Genomic DNA, 8,650 nt, shown 5'->3' on the forward strand with positions numbered 1-8,650 from the left:
TTTATAGACATTAGAATAATATTCAGACAATACAGTGAACAACTTCATGCCAATAAACTCAACAAAAGAGATAGATGGAAAAATTCCTTTTCCCAAGAAACAATTTGATCAGAATATTGACAAGATAGGAAGTTAGAAAAATATGAGTAGTATTCAATCTATTAATGAAATTGAATACATATTTCAAAACATTGCCACAAATGACTGAACTAGTGAATTCTATTAAGTATGTACAGTGGAAGAAAACACTAATCAAACAGAAAACTCTTCCCAGAAATAGAGGAGAGTACTATCCACTAAATTTATGTTTAGAATAAAAAAAAAAAAAACACTAATTAAACAGAAAACTCTTTCTAGAAGAAGAGAGCACTATCCACCAAGTTTGTGAAATCAACATTGCCGTGTTTAAAAAAAAATCAAATAAGGTCATCACAAGGAAAGGAAAATATAGACCAATATCCCTCATGAACATAGGTGCAAAAAATCCTTAACAACATACTAATATATCTCAGAGATACTGCAAGTTTAGTTCTAAACCGCCACAATAGAACAAATATTGCAATAAAGCAAGTCAAATTAACTTTTTGGTTCCCCAGTGCATATAAAAGTTATGTTTACAGTATACTATAGTCTATTAAGCATTCAATAGCATTGTCTAAAAAAAGCGTACATACCTATTAAAAAATATTTTATTGCTAAAAAATGCTGACCATCATATGAGCTTTCAGCAAGTCATAATCTTTTTTGCTGGTAGAGGGTCTTGCCTCCAAGTTGATGGCTGCTGACTGATCAGAGTGCTAGTTGCTGATGGCTAGAGTGGGTGTGGCAATTTCTTTTTATTTTGTTTTTTTTTTATTTTTGTCAATTTCTTAAAATAAGACAATAAAGTTTGCCACATAGATTGACTTTTCCTTTCATGAACGATTTCTCTGCAGCCTATCATGCTGTTTGATAGCATTTTACCCACAGTAGAACTTCTTTCAAAATTGGAGTCGATATTCTCAAACCTTGCCACTGCTTTATCAACTAAGCTTATGTAATGTTTTAAATCCTTTGTTGTCATTTCAACAATCTTTGTAGCATGTTTACCAGGAATAGTTTCCATCTTAAGAAACCACTTTCTTTGCTCATCCATAGGAAGCAACTCCTCATCTTTTCAAGTTTTATCATGAGATTGCAGGAATTCAATCACATCTTCAGGCTCCATTCCTCCTTCTAGCTTTCTTCCTATTTCCACCACATCTGCAGTTACTTCCTCCACTGAAGTGTTAGCCCTTCAAAGTCATCCATGAGGGTTGGAATCAACTTCTTCCAAATTCCTCTCCATGTTGATATTTGGATCTCTCCCCACAAATTACAAGTGTACTTAATGGCATTTAGAATGGTGAATCCTTTCCAGAAGGTTTTCAATTGACTTTGATTAGATCCATCAAAGGAATCACTAGCAATGGCAACTATAGCCTTATGAAAAGTTTGTTTCTTATATAATAAGACTTGAAAGTTGGAGTTACTCCTTGATCCATGGGCTACAAAATAGATGTTGTGTTAGTAGGAGAAAAACAACATTAATCTCATGGTACTTCTCCATCAGAGCTGTTAGGTGGCTATATACAATGTCAATAGGCAGTAATGTTTTGAAAGATTTTTTTTTCTCAGCAGCAGGTCTCAACAATGGAACTAAAATATTCAGCAAACCATATTGTAAATAGATATGCTGTCATCCTGGATTTGTTGTCCCATTTTTAGAGCACCAGCAGAGTTGATTTAGCATCACTCTTGAAGGCTCTAGGATTTTTTGAATGGTAAGTGAGTACTGGCTTCAACTCAAAATCACAAGATCCATTAGCCCCTAACAACAGAGTCAGTGTGTCCTTTGAAGTTTTAAAGCCAGGCATTGACTTCTCTCTAATCCTAGATGGCATCTTCTTCCAATGTAAAGCTGTCTCATCTATATTAAGAATCTGTTTTTTAGTGCAGCCACATTCATTAGCTATTATTATTAACTAAATTTTCTGAATAACTTGCTACAGCTTCTGCATCAGCATTTGCTGTTTCACCTTGTACGTTGATTTTATGGAGATGGCGTCCTTCCTTAAACCTCATGAACCAACCTCTGCTAGCCTCAAACTTCTCTTCCTCACCTCTTGCAGTCTTCAGAGAATTGAAAAGAGTTAGGGTCTTGCTCTAGATTAGGCTTTACTAAGGAAATGTTGTAGCTGGTTTGATCTTTTATCCAGACCACTAACACTTTGTTCATATCAGCAATAAGGCTGTTTTGCTTTTTTTATCATTCATGTGTTCACTGGAATAGGACTTTTAATTTCTTTCAAGAACTTTTCCTTTGCATTCACCACTTTGCTATTTATCACAAAAGACCTAGCTTTTGGTTTACCCTGGCTTTTGACATGCCTTCTTCACTAAGCTTAATTTTCTCTAGCTTTTGATTTAAATTGAGAGATGTGCAACTCTTTCCTTCACTTGAAGACTTAAAGGGCACTTGTGGGATTATTAATTGTCCTAATACCATTATTGTTGTATCTCAGAATAGGGAGGCCCAAGGAGAGAAAGAGACGAAGGAATGGCTGGTCAGTGGAACACTCAGACACAACATATATGAATTAAGTTCTCTGTCCTATGTGAGCACAGTTCATGGCTCCCCAAAACAATTAACAATGTAACATCTAAGATCCCTGATTACAGATCACCATAACAAATATAACAATAATGAAAAGTGTTGAATTATTGCAAGAAGTACCAAAATGTGACATACAGACACAAAATGAGCAAATGTTGTTGGAAAAATAGCAGTGGTAGGCTTGCTCAGTGCAAGATTGCCACAAACATTGAATTTATAATACATAGTATCTGAAAAACATAATAAAGTGCAATACACTAAGGTATGCCTATTATGCATATCAAATCCAGCAATATGTAAAAAAACATCATGAGCTATTAAGCTTTATCCCAGGAATGCAAGTTTTAACATCTTATAATGAAGGAATATAATTTAGAATATTAAAAATAAAGTAATTAAAAATAATAAAAAGAAAAGAAAAAACCACATGATCACCACACTTTATAAAGCACTTTTAATATTCAATAGTCATAAAAGTGGAAAATCTTAGGAACTATGAATAGAAGGAAATATTTCAGCTGATAAAAAGGACTATCTATGAAAAATATAGCTAACATAATAATTAATGGTTACAAATAGAAAGCTTTCCCCCAAGATCAATAACAAGACCGCATTATCTACTCCCACTTTGTACTAAATTTCCTAGTCACTTCAAGAAAGAAATAAGGAGAGAGACAGAGACAGAGAAGAGAGAGAGAGAGAGAGAGAGAGAGAGATAGCAAGAGGGAGAGAGGTTAGATTGAAAGAGAAAAAGTAAAATTTTCAGGGCACCTGGGTGGCTCAATTGGTTGAGCATCCAACTTTGGCTCTGGCCATGGTCTCATGGGTTTATGAGTTCAAGTCCCACATTGGGCTCACTGCTGTCAATACAGAGCCCTCTTGGAATCCTCTGTCCCTCTCTCTCTGCCCCTCCCCTTCTTGCACTCTCTCTCTTAAAAATAAATAAACATTTTTAAAAAAAGAAAAAGTAAAAATTTGTATTTATCAGTCAACATTAATTACGCTTATAAAATGCCTAAGGAATCTATCAAAAAGATACTGGAACTAATAATAGAACATAGCAAGGTCTCAGGATAAAAGGACAATATTTAAAAAGTAATCACACTTCTATATATTAGTAATAAACAATCATTAAGTGTAATTTCAAAATACAATTTATGATAGTATCAAAACCATTAAATACTTAAGGAATGAATTTTTAAAATATAGAATGTACAAAATAGTGGCAAGAGAAATTTTACAAGACCTAAATAAATGAAAACATATATTGTACTCATCAACTGAAAGACTCAATATTATTAATATGTCCATTATCTACATTTGGATCTATATATTTGAAGTAATCTCAATACAAAAATAAATAAATAGTTCTAAATCTCATGAAACTGCAGTAGACCCAAAATAGTCAAATCAAGTGGTGCCTGGGTGGCTCAGTCGGTTGAGCGTCCAACTTCAGCTCAGGTCATGATCTTGCAGTCCATGAGTTCGAGCCCCGTGTCGGGCTCTGTGATGACAGCTCAGAGCCTGGAGCCTGTTTCAGATTCTGTGTCTCCCTCTTTCTCTCTCCTCCCCCACTAATGCTCTGTCTCTCTCTTCTCAAAAAATAAATAAATATTAAAAAAAACTTTTAATTAAAAAAATAGTCAAATCAATTTTGAGGGAAAAAAAAGAAGGAAAGAAAGAAAGAGAAAGGATGTATGCTACCTAATTCAAGACTTACAGTAGTAATTAAATCAGTTTGTATTGGCATAATGATGGGCATGGAGATCAATGAAACAGAACAGAGTTCAGGAAAAGACCCACATGTATATATGTTAAATTGATTTTTAATTAAAGCTATTGAGTAAATTCAATGAAAAAGTATTTTAAATAATGGTACTAGAACAACTGGATATTCTAACGGGGAAAGACAAAAATTCTTACCTTGCCCTCTGCCACCCACCATACACAAAAGTTTATTCAAAAGGACTCATAAACCTAGACATATAAAACTATAAAACTCCTGGAAGAAAATATGGAAGAAAATCTTAATGACCTTGGATTAGGCAAAGATTTCCCAAGACACAAAAACCACAAAACTTAAGAAAAATAATTGATGAGTTGAACTACAGCAAAACAAATACATTCCTAGCTTTGAAAGATATCAAAATGAAAAGACAAACTGGAAAAAGAGAAAAGATTCATGCATTTATATATGACAAAAGACCATATCCAGAATATAAAATAATACAGATTGGAGCAAAATTAAATGATAGAGAATAGTAAAATAATAGAAAATATTAACGATGCTAATAAATGTTTTTTTAAAGTTTATTTATTTATTTTGAGAAAGAGAGAGAGAGAGAGAGAGAGTAGGGGAAAGACAGAGAGAAACAGAGAGAGAGAATCCCAAACATGTTGACAGTTCAGGGACCAGTGCAGGGCTTGATCTCATGAACCACAAGATCATGACCTGAGTTGAAATTAAGAGTCAGACGCTTAGCTGACTGAGCCACCCAGGTGCCCCAGGAGTTGGTTTTTCAAACATAGACAAAATTGACAAATATTTAGCTATACTAACTGCCAAGAAAAGAGAGAGGACTCAAATAAATAAAATTGTAAGCAAAAGAAGAGATGTTACAAATGATATCAAACAAGTAAAAAAATCATGAAAAATTATATGCCATCAAGTCAGACAACCTAAAGAAATGGATAAATTCTTAGAAATATACAACCTATCAAGATTGACCCATGAAGAAATAGAAATTCTGAACAGACCAATAATAACTAAGAAGATTGAATCAGGGGGTGCATGGGTGGCTCGGTTGGTTGAACTTCTGACTCTTGATTTCAGCTCAGGTCATGACCCCAGGGTAATGAGACCAAGCCCCATGTCAGGCTTCACACTGAGCATGGATCCTGCTTGATATTTCTCTCTCTGTCTCTCTCTCTCTCTCTCTCTCTCTCTCTCTCTCTTTCTCTCTCCTTCTGTACCTCTCCCCTGATCATATTCTCTCTCTCTCTCTCTCTCTCTCTCTCTCTCTCTCTAAAAGAAAAAAATAAAGGGGCGCCTTGGTGGCTCAGTCAGTTAAGCATCCGACTTTGGCTCAGGTCATGATCTCAAGGTTCATGGGTTCGAGACTGACATCGGGCTCTGTGCTGACAGCTCAAAGCCTGGAGTCTGCTTTAGGTTCTGTGTCTCCCGCTCTCTCTGCCCCTCCCCTGCTCACACTGTGTCTCTCTATCTCTCTCTTAAAAATAAACATTAAAAAATAAAGAAAGAAAAGAAGAAAAAAAAAGTAAATCAATAATCAAAAATCTCCCAACTAAGAAAAGTCACCACCAGATAGTTTTACTACTAAATTCCACCAAACATTTAAAGAAAACATAACAACAGCTCTTCTCAAACTCTTTCAAAAATTTGAAGAGGAGGGAACATTATGAAACTCATTTTATAAGGCGAACAATTGTCCTGATACCAAAGCCAGATAGGGACACCACAAGAAAAGAAAATTATAGATCAATATCCTTGATAAATATAGATGTAAAACTTTCCAACAAAATATAAGCAAACCAAATTCAACAGCACAATGAAAGGTTCACACACCATGATCAAGTGAGATTCATGTTTGCAATGGAGGATAGATCAACATATCCAAATGAAAAAATGTGATATCCAACATCACAGAATGAAAGATAAAGATCATATAATCATCTCTATAGATGAATAAAACTTTTGACAAAATTCAGCATCCATTCATTGATAAAAACATCCAACAAACTGGATATAGACAGAACATACCTCAACCCTATAAAGACTATATATGGCAAGTCCACAATTAACATTAAATTCAGTGGTGAAAGTCTGAATATTTTTCCTCTAAAATCAGGAAAAAAAAACAACAATGATGCCTACTTTCACCACTGTTATTCAACATAGTACTAAAAGTTCTAGCTAGACAAGGAGGAGAAATAAAAGGCATCCAAATTGGAAAGAAGAAACTAAAACAGTTTGTGTTTGCAAATAAGATGATCTTATATACAAAAAACCCTAAAGACTCCATGAAAAAAAAAGCTGTTAGAAATAATAAACAAGAGGCACCTGAGTGGCTCAGTCAGTTAAGCTTCTGACTTCATCCCAGGTCATAATCTCATAGTTCATGGGTTTGAGCCCCATGTTTGGCCCTGTGCTGACAGAGCCTGGAACCTGCTTCAGATTCTGTGTCCCCTTCTCTCTCTGCCCCTCCCCTGCTTGTGCTCGGTCTCTGTCTCTCAAAAATAATTAAATGCTAAAAAAAAATACAGAAATAATAAACAAATTCAGTGAAGTTGTGGGATACAAAATCACCATGCAAAAATCAGTTGTTTCTATACACTAATAATAAACTATCTGAAAAATAAAAAGAGAATAATACCATTCACAATAGCATTGAAAAGAATAAAATGCTAGAAATAAATTTAACTAAGGAGGTGAAAGACCTTTACACTGAAAAACTGTAAGACATTGATAGAAGAAATCAAAGAGGACACGGATAAATGGGATGATATTGTGTTCATGGGTCAAGAGAAATAACATTGTTAAAATGTCCATATACCCAAAGCCATCTAGAGATTCAATGCAATATGTATTAAAATTCTAGTGGAATTTTTCACAGAAATAGAATAAACTATACTAAAATTTGTATGGAATCACAAACAACCCAAACAGTCAAAGCAATCATGAGAAAGAAGAACAAAGATAGAGGCCTCACACTTCCTGACTTCAAAACTACACTACAAAAGTATAATAATCAACACAGTATGGCACTAGCATCAAAATAGGTATGTAGACAAATAGACCAAAATCGAGAGCCTACATGCATACATGGTCATCTAATATTTGACAAGAGAGTCAACATACTCAATGAGGGAAAAGATAAATCTTCAATAAATGGTGCCAGTAAAATTGGATATTCACATGCAAAACAATGAAACTGGACCCCTATTTTACACCACTCACAAAAATTAGCTCAAAACGGATTAAAGTCTTGAATGTAATACCTGAAACCATAAAAGTCCTAGAAGAAAACATAAGGAAAAAGCTCCCTAATATTTATCCTGGCAATTTTTTTGTATGACACCAAAGCACAAGCAATAAAGTAAAAAATAAACAAGTTGGACTACATCAAACTGAAAACTTCTGCACAACAAAACAATCAACAAAATTAAAAGGCATCCTACAGGGGCGCCTCGGTGGCTCAGTCGGTTGGGTGTCCGACTTCGGCTCAGGTCATGATCTTGCGGTCTGTGAGTTCAAGCCCCGCGTCGGGCTCTGTGCTGATAGCTCAGAGCCTGGAGCCTGTTTCAGATTCTGTGTCTCCCTCTCTCTCTGCCCCTCCCCTGTTCATGCTCTGTCTCTCTCTGTCTCAAAAATAAACGTTAAAAAATAAATAAATAAATAAATAAATAAATAAATAAATAAAAGGCATCCTACAGAATGGGAGGAAATATCTGCAAATTATATATCTAATTAGGGGTTACTATAGAGAGAAACACTTGTAAATCATCTTTCTGGTAAGAGGTTAATACATATGGAACCCATACATCCAGATGGCCAACAGGTACATGAAAAGGTTTCCAACATCACTAATCATTAAGGAAATGTAAATCAAAACCACAAAAAGATATCACCTCACACTTGGGAGAATAGCTATGATAAAAAAGCTAAGAGATAACAATTGCTGGTGAGGATGTGGAGAAAAGGGAGTCCTTACGCACTGTTGGTGGGAATGTAAATTGGTGCAGCCACTAGGGAAAACAGTATGGCGTTTCCTTAAAAAATTAAAAATAGGGGCGCCTGGGTGGCGCAGTCGGTTAAGCGTCCGACTTCAGCCAGGTCACGATCTCGCGGTCCGTGAGTTCGAGCCCCGCGTCAGGCTCTGGGCTGATGGCTCGGAGCCTGGAGCCTGTTTCCTGTTTCCGATTCTGTGTCTCCCTCTCTCTCTGCCCCTCCCCCGTTCATGCTCTGTCTCTCTCTGTCCCAAAAATAAAATAAAA

The 8,650-nt window shown here is 35.4% G+C and overlaps 1 pseudogene; it reads right to left on the reverse strand.

Annotated features, from left to right (window-relative positions):
* Window positions 1-724: 724 nt before the first annotated feature.
* Window positions 725-2,966, reverse strand: LOC131494525 (tigger transposable element-derived protein 1-like; annotated as a pseudogene).
* Window positions 2,967-8,650: the final 5,684 nt, after the last annotated feature.

This window comes from Neofelis nebulosa, chromosome 14 (assembly GCF_028018385.1).
Source record: "Neofelis nebulosa isolate mNeoNeb1 chromosome 14, mNeoNeb1.pri, whole genome shotgun sequence".
Classification (NCBI taxonomy): Eukaryota; Metazoa; Chordata; class Mammalia; order Carnivora; family Felidae; genus Neofelis; species Neofelis nebulosa.